This window comes from Lepidochelys olivacea, assembly GCF_965140295.1.
Source record: "Lepidochelys olivacea isolate rLepOli2 genome assembly, chromosome: 19".
Classification (NCBI taxonomy): domain Eukaryota; kingdom Metazoa; phylum Chordata; order Testudines; family Cheloniidae; genus Lepidochelys; species Lepidochelys olivacea.
This window is the reverse complement of record NC_140429.1, coordinates 7,782,726-7,795,007: the sequence shown is the minus strand read 5'-3', so window position 1 is coordinate 7,795,007 and position 12,282 is coordinate 7,782,726. Positions and strand designations below refer to the sequence as shown.

Sequence of the window (12,282 nt, the reverse complement as noted above, 5' to 3'; positions counted from 1 at the left end):
CAGACTCCATCGAGTACAGTCGAGGCTAGATGCAGCCAGCACTAACGCTGCCCAGTAAACACCTGCTCAGCGGAGACTTGCTTTCCCTTCCTGCTCCCTTCAGTGCACTGAATGTGTCTGACAGGAGCTGCATACAAATATGGAGGAGGAGAACTGCCCAGCTTAGGGAAGGCTATGGCTGTGGGGGTGAGTGGGGAAGACCTATCGCCTGTTCCCCAAGGGGCTGTTCTGAGTAAGATCCTGAAGATGGAGGCATTTGGGGTATGATTCCCCTTCAAAGGGAAGCAGTGGGAGCCAAACTGAGTCTGGAGATGTTTTATCCAGCCACGCCGAGTCTTCCTCCCCCCACACCCTCGCCCCGCAATGCTCCAGGACCCAGGGAGCGCAGAGATGACAGAAGAGCAGATGCAAAGGATTTCAGTTTTTCAAGAGCACCCTGGGAGCTGCTGGTGGTGCCCCCCAGTCCTCCTCTCCCTCTGTACCCCTTTGAGCTCCAGGGAATGGGGCAGGGCACCCCAGCTGTACCCGTGAAGAGTGTGTGACCCTGCAAAGTGCAAAGGAGCAAGCTCAGCAGAGGAGCCCAAGAAGAGCCAGGAGGGCAGCACGTGAGCGACCCCCTTGCCGACAGAGTAAGCCCATTCTACATCAGATTGGAAGCAATTCCTAGATAGGCTACTTGGAACTCAGCTGACCTCCTTCCCTCTCCAGCCCATCCCTGGTCAGTCCCACTCCCTCCAGATCTGCTAGGGGAAATGGGGGCACTCAAGTGGATCCCTGCAAGCAACAAGGGCCTGGAGTCTACTGGGCTCACCCTACTTCTCTCGAGCAGAGCTGCAGCCATAGCTCACCCTCACTGGAGTTCTTGGAACTGCTTCTGGAATCCCTAAGGCTGCCAGCCCCTGCTACGTCCAACACTGCCTCACCTAGGACCAGCCTCTGCCCAGGTGAGAGGTGGCAAGAGCCCAGGGCTTCGTCTATAACAGGGGTGGCCAAACTGTGGCTCGTGAGCCACAGGTGGCTATTTTACCATTAAAGTTGGGCTTGCGGAGCCTCACACGCCCTCCCATTCTTCACCTACCAGGCTGGTGGGGGAGGGAGCTCAGGATCTCTGCCTTGTAGCAGGGTGGTGTGGTAGGGGCTTCTGCCGAGCCAGGGAGGGGGGTCTTGGGGCATCAGCCCTGTGGGGCACACCTGCCAGGGTTCAGGGCTTCAGCAGGAGCAGGGCTCAGAGGGCCAGTAAGTTTGGCCACCCTGGTCTATAATATTCCATCATAGCACCCTGATGTGGACGAACCCTCCTTTCCTGGCAATCTTCATGTTCATTCATTGCTGGGCTGCACATCCTCCCCCTGGACTGACCGCCCTGTCCCAAGGCCAGTGAGCACTGCTCCCTCAGTGGACCACCTCTGTCTGGAGAAACCCCTGTGCTGGGATGGGCCAGAAACACGACTATGTTCTTGTCCTTTAGGGATCCTGACTTAGCTGCGTGTAGTTTTGGTCTGTGTTGCTTTCTTGCTGATGCTCAGGGTAGGTGGTGCATTGAGCCTGAAAGCCTGCATCACTGAATTTGAATCCGACTCCCCTGTATCGTGCCAGAAAGCTAAGCCACAGAGGATACCTAGGTACCAGAATGCTGGCGCATTCCCACCAGACACAGCACAGAGAAGAGAATCTACAAGCCCCAAACCCACGGGAGAAGTGGAAGCTCCGAGTGGCCTGATCCCCTCCCCTATGCCCAATATCCCCTCACCCAGATCCCATCAAGGGCAGAGATAGATTAACCCCAGGCAGGCCTCCTCCTTCCCAGGTCTTGTTTTGCAGGAGATTAATAAACACTCCTTGGAAGGCAACCTGGGAATGAATTTCACTGCAATTCCTGAAATTCTCTCACCCCTCCCAGAAGCTGTCTCCATTGTCCTATTCTCCAGGCCAGCCAGGACCCAGGCACTGACCCAGAAGAAGGCATCACAACAACAGCTGGAAGTCACCCTCACCAACAAGAAGCCCCTTTGATCAAGAGAAGGCAGCTACAGACCAAACATCTCCTGACACTTTGGGAGATGGACGCTGGGCTCTACTGGGGGGAAGTCGGGGGGGGGGGGGGGATCTCTGGGTCCTGGGAGCTGTGATCTCTGGGAGATGCCAGAAGCAGGAGGTAAGGTAACAGGGATGGGCACGATGTCACCCCGTTCTCTTGTCCCCAAGCAGGCAGCTCCCACTTTGCTTGACAGCAGCACCCTGGTGGGTCTTGCTCTCCCTTGGCCAGAGCAGGTGAGGGGCCACGCTCCTCGCAGCCAGGCCGCTGGTACCTCCATACAGCCTCCTTCCCAGCCCTTCTGGGAACTTGTGGCAAAGGCCACCATGGACCCCAGAGGAGCCGCTCGGGCCCCAGCACAGCCGGAGAGGAAGAGGGAAAGCTGGCCCCCAAGCCAGGGCGCTCAGCCTGCGCCTCAGTGCCAAGCCGGCCAGCAGCGCGCTCGCCTCTCTCATTGCCTGCTACTGCAGGAGAATTTACCGCAGGGGAGCTGAGGAGGGAGATGCAGCGCCCAGCTGCCGGCAGCGGGGGATGCACCGACCCCCAGCTTGCAGAGCGAGACACCCCCCCTTGGAGGGGCCCGTTGTGTGCAGAGGGAGGAGGGGGACCCAGCTTGCCTGCAAAGAGCACGGACCTCCCCCCCCAACCCCTCCGTGCCTGGCATGGAGTCACCTTCAGCTCCCACCCAGCGCAGGGGCAGAGCAGTGCAAACAGGGCAGGCTGGGAGACGGCAAGCCTGGCATCGGTAGCCGTGGGGGAGCACAGAGACACCCCCCCCCCCCGCGTTGCAAAGAGACTTGAGGGGCTCCATGGAGGCAGGCGGCGGATTGCTGAATAGGGAGACCAGGGGAGCCCGCAGCGGGCAGCTTCCTGCGGGCTCTGCCCCCACCCCAGCCTTGCTGCCCCCCACCCCAGCCTTGCTGCCCCCCACCCCTTGTCTCCTTCCCTGGCACTCACCGCTCGCCAGCCCGGTGCTCAGGGGGAGGCAGCCGCGAGGACAGAGGCTGGGTCCCAGGTCCCTGCAGAGCCCAGGAGGAGTGAGGCGCGGCTGGGGAGCTCAGCCGCCCCGGCCCCTGGGTGTGTGTGAGCGAGCGTGTGCCTCGCTGATGAAAGCAGGCTCAGTGCAGCAGCTGCTGCTATCAGTAGAAAATGCATCACAAAGACCACCATAGACCACTGCTCCCCCCCCCCCCCCAAGACAGCGGTGACGTCTAAAGTGCAGGGAAGCCAGGGCCGTTTAACCCTCTGCTCGCCGGGCTGCCCGTGCCTCAGGTCCCGCTGCGCCCTGGAGACCCTGGCGCGGGTGGGGGAGCCGCAGGGCATTAGGAGCCGGGAGACCCATTTCTCAGAGCTCTCCTGCCCCTGCTAGGGGTCTGCCAAGCTGGCTCGCTAGCTCACTGCTCGGGCTGCCTGACCCTTGTAGGGGGCCAGCTCTTTCTTTCCAAGCCCCGGCTGTCAATTTGTCTGGCAATGGATCTAGTGGCTGGAGCACTAGCCTGGGAACCAGGCATTCGCCTCCCAGCTCTGCCCCCGAGCTGCTGCGTCAGGCCAGGGGAGGCATGTCATCCGTGTGCCTCTGTTTCCCCTCTCGCCATGGGCCAATCCTGCTTAGCTCCATTGTAAGGGCTCCAGGGCAGAGGCTGCCTCTCACGCTGCACCTGGTGCAACGGAGTTCCCACCCCCGCTGGAGCCCTGGACACTGCTCTGACATAGACCATGATAATCCCGCTCACCACTAGAATATTGGCTAGCCCATGCAGCGAGCAGGCTACTTACCGCTTGTCCCCAGGGCTCCCTCTTGGCCAGAGGTGCTGGGGGTGCGGCCACACCCCCTGGCTTGACGTGGTTCCCATCATATGCAGGGTTTACAGTTTGGTTCAATGGCTCTGAGCACCCTCACCTCAGCACCAACTGTTCCAGCCCCCCTGCTCTTAGCCAGCCTGCCCTCATCCTGGCTGCTGTGTCCGGCCTGGCATTGTCACCTGGCAGGTGACAGGTTCTGCAGCTCGTGTGGCCCTGGGCTAAGAGCGGCTGGCTGGGAAATGATCACAAGGGAAGGCTGGCGTAGAGCAGACAGGCACTGGGGGAAGGAGAGAGAGGCCCCTCTCTGTCGGGAAGGGTGGGCCAAGGATACAGGCTGAGAAGCTGGACTGTGGTGGGAGATGGGAGGACAGGAAGCCATGGAAACGTTCAAAGGATGAGATCTGCCGGGCGCGTGCATTGACTCCCAAGGGCAGTGGTTGAGGTGCCGTCCCGGCGGGGATTCTGGAGTGGACTAGATAAGACAGCAGAAGGAATGACGCGGGGGGCCTTGCTTCGTGGATGAAGCAGGTGGTCCCTTTTGGGCCGATTGCACTGCTGCAGCTATGGACTTGCCCACTCTGGTGGAGGTCTCAGAGTTGGGTTTGAAGGAACCTCCCTTCCTTCCCCCTTGCTACCAGGTCCTAACATCTCCCACACACTTCCTACAGCTCTGTGAAAACTCTTCCTCTCCTAGCAATCTGATGAGATTCCTGCCACCCAGCCCAGAGCCCGGCTGGTAAGACGCAAACCCACCTTCTTTTACCTCTGTAGCAGTCTCCTCTCCACCCACCTGCCTTTTGCTACTCATCCTCCAAAGCTTTGCCCCCGCGCCATTTCCAGCCTTCTCCGTCCCAATCCATCTCCCCCCACTTCTCGCCTTTGGCTTGCTCTTCGTCGGACTTGGCTGCTGTCCGTTCTTGGGAGTCTCGCAGACATGGTGCAGTCATATTAGAGTGGAGGATCTTGTATGTCCAGCTGTTTTAAGGGAGGCCACCCAGCCCTCTGTCAGCACAGCAGCCCTCGTGGTTCCTAGATGCTGGGCTGGAACACGCTGGCTGGAACACAGTCATTTCTCAGCTCTGTAGGTTTCCAGATGTTGTGCTGTGAAACCGTGGAACTAATGCAGTCTCAGGGCTGGAAGTTCCCAGCTGTTCAGCTTGGCACTGCCATTCTGCAGACTAAGAACGAAGGACAGCGAGGGCCCCAGAAATGTGGCACATTTTCCATTGAAGGGAGTCTTCTTTGTTTTTGTGGCTAAACGCTGAGCATCACTACAGTCTGGACAGAGACCAGCTCCCTTCCCAGCCACAAGGTTAGTGCTGTGTGATCACAATGGCTGCCACTGAGGACTGGCAAAGAGGCTAGGAAGACTACGGGGTATGTGGCACAGATGCGGTGGCTGTGAGCCCTTGGACCCTCACTCAGATGGGCTAATGTCCTGAGACCTTGTGATGCCCTCTTATGGCAGGACTGTTCAAAAAGGGAAGCTGGGGTGAGTGGAGGAGGGGGCATGTCCTGTTTGCTCCAGGGCCTGATTCGGCTGCACCAATCCCCTGCACTAGATTCCTCCACTCAGGAATGTGGCCCAGGGTGATTTTGATCAACTTTGACAAGCCGCCATCCTTCCATGCTCTGCCTCTGAACCCAGCCAGCGATGCGTGCGGCATGCCAGCCCCGATGGCAAAAGGAGGCAGGAAATACTCTCCAGGCCCTTCGCCCTGAGGGGTTCACATCAGGGGCCAGGGTAGCCGACTGAATCCAAGATGGCGGCTCCTGAGCAAGAGCCGGGACAACCAGTTTCTGGCAAATTGACCAATCTCCTCAGGTAAAGAAGCAATTTGGTTTTTCCACCCAGGAGCTCCCTAGGCTGGGAGCATGAGACAGTGGCCATGCTAGGTAGGTTAATCTGTTGGGCAGGAGAACTGGGGTGAGGGACAGAGGTGCCTGAGGCCGGGGCCTTGTCCACCCCACGTTGTGCTCACATGGCACTGGGGAAACGTGTCAGGACTCTGTCCCCAGCCGCTTCCAATCACACCGGAGGAGCAGACCAAGACGGGCTGGCCGGTGTGTCACTCACAGATTCACCCACCAGTGGGAGCTCAAACCTCTTTGTATTTCCATAGAGACAGCCAATCACAGGGATATCTTCACCTCACGCTGGACAGGCCCCTCATTCATGGCTTAGGTGGTGGGAGACACCAAACCAATTGCTGCTCATCGGAACTAGGTTTCACTGTGTGGGGAGCGGGAGAGCCCCATACGACTGGGACAAAGAAGAGGGATTTCTCCTCACAGGGCATTGCTTCAGGAGGATCTCAGCTCTGGAGAGCACTGGGGTGCAGCTTCCCAGAGCCTAGAAAGGGCTGTTATTAGGGGTAGATGTGGTTAGGAGCGTGGGCGTTTTGCATTGCTACACTGCATAGATGGAAAAGGGCTTGCTGGTGATATGTGACTGTACAGCTCACGGTATTTGACTACGCAGAAGAGGAGGCTATCCTAGCACTATATTTAGCTACACAGATGATATGGAGAGTTGACGTTTGTGATGTATATGTGCCTATGCACAATAGAAGGAGGAGTGATTGTGGCGATGCAGAATAAACTGCAAGAACGGGGTAGCTGGAGGATCTAGGTGACTTTCCAGAATATAAGACCAGGTGCTGTTGGGGATGCAGATAACTATACAGTATTAATATGGGTGTAGCTGGGGATCTCTGTGGCTGTGCAGATAAGAACAAGTTGTGACTACACAACGTACTGTAATAAGTTGGGGAAATCTGTACAGCTATACAGTTCATATGAACAGGTAGGTGGAGCTTCAGGCGCTAGACAGAGTAGTAGAATAAGTTTAGATGAGCTTCACTTTGCTATAAAGTCATGGGACCTGTTCCAGCTCCCTCTGACCTCAGGGGAGTTTTGCCTCTGATGTGCCAGGGATCAGCATCAGGCCGGTGGACATGGGAGGGTGGTTAATGGAATTATGACTTCCTGCGCTTGGCTCATGCTGGAAAGAGTTCCTGTTCTTTTATCAGAGGGTACGTTATAGGCTGGTTGTGTCGCTGACGGGTTTTGTAAAATGACACAAGCTGTTATAGAGGCAGAAGCAGGGCTGTACCCATTACTAGGTGTGTCTCCTTAAGGCTAGAGATCCAACCACTCCAGCTATGACTTCCGGGGGCAGGTTGCCTTGATTTCCCAGTAGGGTTTTTTCCCATAAGGGTGCCGATGGTGGACGTAAGAATAGGAAGCTGGCAATGTCTCCTAGGGTAGGGGAGGATGGGTTGTTCTCAGAACATGATCATTCATGAACATTCTGCGAGACCAAGCTTGAAGGTTCATTACATGACTCTCATCCTCTCTGGAGAGTGCTGACCCTTCGGGGCTGTTCTACAGGGGAAAGGACTGCCAGGGAAGAGTCATTAGGGAAGGGTTACTCCTCGGACAATAGAATTCGGGTCTCTTCCTTAGCAAGCAGCAGCAGATCCTACTGCATCGTGCTGCATCCCATAGTTGTATGTATTTCATTTGAACATGTGCATGAAAATCCCTGGAAGGTCTTAGGGTACATGTACCCTGCAAAAGAAATGCCCAACAACCCACAGCAGTGAGTCTCAGAGCCTGGATCGACTGACTCAGGCTTGCAGGGATCATGCTACTGGGCTGAAAATAGGCCGGAGCTTGAGCTCTGCCTCCCCTTCTGCCTCCCCGCCAGGTTTCGGAGCCTGAGTGGGAACATCTTCACAGCTAATTTTTGCCCCATAGTGTGAGCCTGAGTCAGCCGACCTGGGCTCTGAGACTCGTTGCCACAGGTTTGGTTTGGGTTTGTTCGGCAGCGTAGATGTACCCTTTGAGGTCTCCGTGCTATTGATTTCTGAACTAGAACAAGGTTTGTTCATTTTCTGCCAGGGACAGCCCACAGACCAAGCGGGGCCCAAGGAGTAACCCACAATGCGCACTGCCATCAATCCGATTTTGTTAGAGCGGCTGGGTCCGAGACTCATTGGAGAGTTCAGGCCCGAGCAGTGCTTGATCTTGAGTGGAGGCCAGTGGAAGGTGTTGTAAAAGAGTGTAGTGTTACTAGTATTTAATACACCAACCTTCCCTGACTGTCAGTATCTTGCTTAGCTCCAAAACTCCATCTCCAGTTCACCTCCGGGGTACTGAGCCTACCTGCAGAGTGGTCCAATGGTTAGGGCACTGCATTACGATTCATGCAACCTGGGTCCTATTCCTAGATTTGCCACTAACCTGCCCTTGGGCTAGTCATTTCTCCTCCCTATGACCCTTTGCCCTGTCTATTAAGATTTGTAAGCTTTTGGGGGTAGGGACTGTCTCTCACCCATGTGTCTGCACAACACTGTTCACAGTAGGGCCCTGATCTCAGTTGTGGCCCCTGCATGGTAGTGTAATCTAAATAATAAATCCTTATCACCTCAATTGTGAATTTGGCCCATCATTTCTACATTGAACAACTTGCTTCCAATCTCAGCCTCTTTAGCTTCCTGTGAGACTGACTGGCTCATCGTGACACCTGTTCAAATCAGACACAGTCCTGTTCCGCGGATGGTCCATGTCACTGGGCTTGGAGTAGGAAAGAACATTCACGTTTGGTCCATTAATGTTGTTTGGAGTAGATCAAGGGTTGGCTGTTTCCACTGCTCTCATCGTTGCTGTATCTGATTGACCCGGTTGCAGTTTTCCTAGCTGCACCGTGCTGAATGCCGCCTTCTTCCCGTGTTTGTCTGTGCATATGTTCTAATGAAATACCTTGGGCTATTCGATGCAGCAGCATGTAGAATCCTCTGCTGTTTGCCAAGGCAGAGATCTGAATTCCATTGTGCAGGGAGTAACCCTTCCCTAATGACTTCCCTGGCACTTTCTCCTTGTAGAGCTGTCCCAAAGGGTCTGCACCCTCCAGAGGGGGAGGTAGGTCAAATAATCAACTTACAAACCTGTTTTTGCAGAGTCCCGTCCCCCCCGCCATGGCTAATTGTGTTGTGTTAACTCCCCATCTCATGCAAAGCGGCTCTTTGGTGGGATTAACGCAGGGTGCTAACCCTGGGCCTCCATACGGAGGAGGAGGAGATTACCTCTTGCTTGTGAACTAGCTGATTGTGCATAGCAAAGCTGCACAGTGACACAGAAAACTGTCCACCAGGGACCGCCCCCACCTCTGGTGTTGCAGCTGCGAACAGCTCGTCTCTCACTCTCTCTCTCCCATATATGGTCATAACTGCACTGAGCGAAGCTGTGTAAAAGCTGTGTTTGTGTGCAATGTATGCAGCCTATCAGGAACCCGGCTCCAAGGAAATCAGGTCAGATCCTGGCAGGGCATTTGCTGGAGAACGACCCCATGCTGAGGTATCAGCACTCGCGTCTAACCCCGGGCCTCATCCTGGGATAGCTACCCACGCCTCACCACTCGCCTTCTGTTCTGGGACGGAGGTGCAGGGCTGCTCACTTAAACAAATACTCGGAAGAGGAAAAAGGACCCGTTAAAGGAATAAAGTGCCTGGACCAGATGGGAAGCTGGCGAGACCATTTAAAGGGCAACCCTGATCCAGGGGACAGACCAATGAACAGGAATAAACTTCCCAGGCATCAAGTTTAAAAAAAAATCAATGTTCTGATAAAGAAGCCTCCCCAAATTAGTAATACACACACATATAGGTTCTCCGCAAGCCACCTGACCCTGTAGATTACCTGTGTGAGAGGAACAGGGCCAGCTCCTCAGCTGCTGGAAATCCACTTCAATGGAGCTGTGCTGATCTACACCCCGAGAGAATCTAGCCCATAGGTGTCCTCCAAGAATCCCATTTTGATGCACCGAAGTGATTGGGAGTTTTCTTCCCTGTATGAATTTTCTCCCTTGTGCTTTATCCCGGGATAGCACCCTCCCCCCTCCTTGAGTTTGGCCCCCTAAGGGTCAGTTAGGAAGCTGCCTGTCTCGTCTCCCTGGCTGCACTGTGTTCTGGATCACTGGGAAGTCAAGATTCTCATTGTTTCATCAGCTAAGTCTCTCTTTGCCCCCCTTTCTCTGCTGATTTTCTTCTCGGGAAACCATTTTGCTCCTGACAGCTGCATTCCCTCAAAACAGTCAGTCAAAAAGCCAGCCTGGAGGGAGAGGCAGGTGGGAGGCTAGAGGTGTCCAGGAGGCTCTGTGCACTGGAGCTGAGGAGCATGAGTTTGTTGTGTTTGCAGAGAATACCTTGGACGCACGCCTGAGTGCATGTGGACATGCCGGAGGGGTTTCGGATTGAGGTGCCAAATAGCAATGCTCTGGTTGTAGATGTTTGAGAATGCGCCGAAATCTGTGCCTTGGAGGGGTGAGGGTGCCTGCCGGCGTGTGCATGCATTGGCTGTGGACTTGGGAGGGTGCCTGGTTGCAACGGTGGGTGTGTGTAGGCATGGTGTTGTGTGAGTGTGGCGGCATTGTGCGTGCTTAGAGGTGCATGCATGGTTTTGCGTGTGTTTTCTGGCCGAGCAGGCAATCGGTTCCTCCATCGGGGCATTCGTTCTTTACTGATTCGCTGCCCCACCCCACCTGGGACTGTCCCAGGTAATTTCCCAGGAGGGTGATGCTCTCTGCCTTCTGTGACAATGGCTGCCCTCTAAGCCCATCCCGAGCTGCAGCACACACAAGCTGCAGAGGAGTAACCGGCTGAGCGAGCGACTGCAGAAGGGGCAGAGGAAGCAGGGAAGAAGAGGGAGGGCCGATGGGCTTGTAACGGAGGGAGAGAGGAAAGGAAGGGGGGGCGAGGGAGGGGCTGCAGGCCTGAGGGGAAGGTGGAGGTACCAACAGAGCCAGAGAACGAAACAGCAGCTGGTGCAGGCAGTGATGCAGGGGTAATGCTCATTGGTCCAGTAGCCTGTGATGTGATGTGGGAATAGTCATGTCGCCAACCTGCACATAAGGAAGTGCTCTAGTCCCTTATCCCCATCCCATCCCTTGGCTGAGATGGGACAGGGCCGAGCGGAGGTCCTCCCAATCCTTTCCGAAAGGCAGGCTGGAGCCTCCCCATCTCCCCTCCAAGCTCCCCGGTCGGGGGAGGCCCAGACGGCTGCGGAGCTGCCGAAACAGCAGATTTCCCTGCGGCCAGGGAACTGCACACACGAGATCTAAAGAGCGGCTCAGAGGAGGAGTTGCGAGGAGGCCAGGACTTCCTTGGAATCAGGTTAGGTTATGCTGCACCTTGCAGAGCCTTTGCCAAGAGAGGGGTTTTCCCTGACTCCCCCCACCCCCACCCCTACCCCAAGGACGGGTGTTTAGCCTCAAGGACACCCCTCCAGGGAAACTGTGCTAGTCACAGGACTGGACCCAGTCTTTGCTTGGCAGAGGCCGAGGAGTGGAGCAGGAGAGGGGTTGCAGGTCAGGATTACAGTTCCTGCCTGATTTGTGTTTAGCACCAGCCAACGCTATTAGCTCTTTGTTTTCACCAGCGCTAAATTCACACGCATTTAAAAACAGAGGCACTCGTTTCTTACTTTCTTGTCCTGGACCGCTGTTGCTGCGTGCTGTTAAAGAGCAGCCTGTTCCACCTCAGAAGTGGCTGCTTTCCATGGTGGATAAAAGTGATCCCTCCAAACGTACTATGAGAGCCTTCGGGATGAGAGCTGCTACGTGATGGTAGGGTGATGTAATGAGAGGGAGCAAATTGTCAAGAGGGGTGCGTATGGCGTGATGACTTGTGTTTGTCAGAATTGGAGTTTAAATATTTCATGGTATTTTTTTTCAGTGCCTCGGGGAGCTATTTATAGAATCCAATTAATGTGAAATCTTTCCCCAGTGAGTGAAAAGACCAGGCTTTCTATTTCTGACTTCCTGAGGCACCAAACCCCAAACCAAAGGAGGATGTTGTGATCTTGAGGTTGATTCGGGTTCCCCTGGGAGCTGAATGCCCAGCACTGAGTGGCCAAGTCTTGGGTCCTGGCCAAGTCGCTGAACCTTGAAGGTGGCTCTTAAAAAAAGAGCCACTTATCTGCCCCGTGGAGCTGAGCAATGCGAGGAATTAAGGGGACACCCTGTGGCAAAGTGTGTGCCCCGATACCAGGGTGAAGGACGTTGTGTAGGAATAAAAGGGCTTGATCCCCAACATCCAGAGCTGGATCTGAACAGTTGGGAGGTGGGGTGTTGGATCCCAGAGGAGTTGGCTCAGGCCCCTGATCTCTCAGTACTAGTGACGGGCCAGTCCCGTGACTTGATGAGATTCAAGTTAGGCTGATAGAGGTGGCTGCGTAGATACAATATACATGGCCGATTGTAAGGTGTTTGCCTTAGTAACGCATGACATTCCGATGTTAAAATTAGCACTACGCGATATCCAGAGAGCACCCACTGAATGGGTTGAGAACTGGCTAACTAACTGTCCCGTCTCCAAAAGTCGTTGAAATGAATGAGGGTGTTTCGAAGGGGGCCCTGCAGGGAGTGTGACTAGTAAGCAGGC

General features: G+C 55.2%; 1 protein-coding gene across 4 annotated transcripts in view; it reads right to left on the bottom strand.

Moving 5' to 3' along the window:
• Positions 1-3,201, bottom strand: part of LOC311533059 (CYFIP-related Rac1 interactor A-like) — a 37,614-nt gene extending 34,413 nt beyond the window's left edge. For all 4 annotated transcript variants that reach the window (XM_084652145.1, XM_084652149.1, XM_084652147.1 and 1 more), the window contains exon 1: positions 2,993-3,201. The gene's annotated coding sequence lies outside the window, so the exon portion shown is untranslated. The remainder of the gene's footprint in view (positions 1-2,992) is intronic.
• Between the last annotated feature and the right edge of the window lie 9,081 nt (positions 3,202-12,282).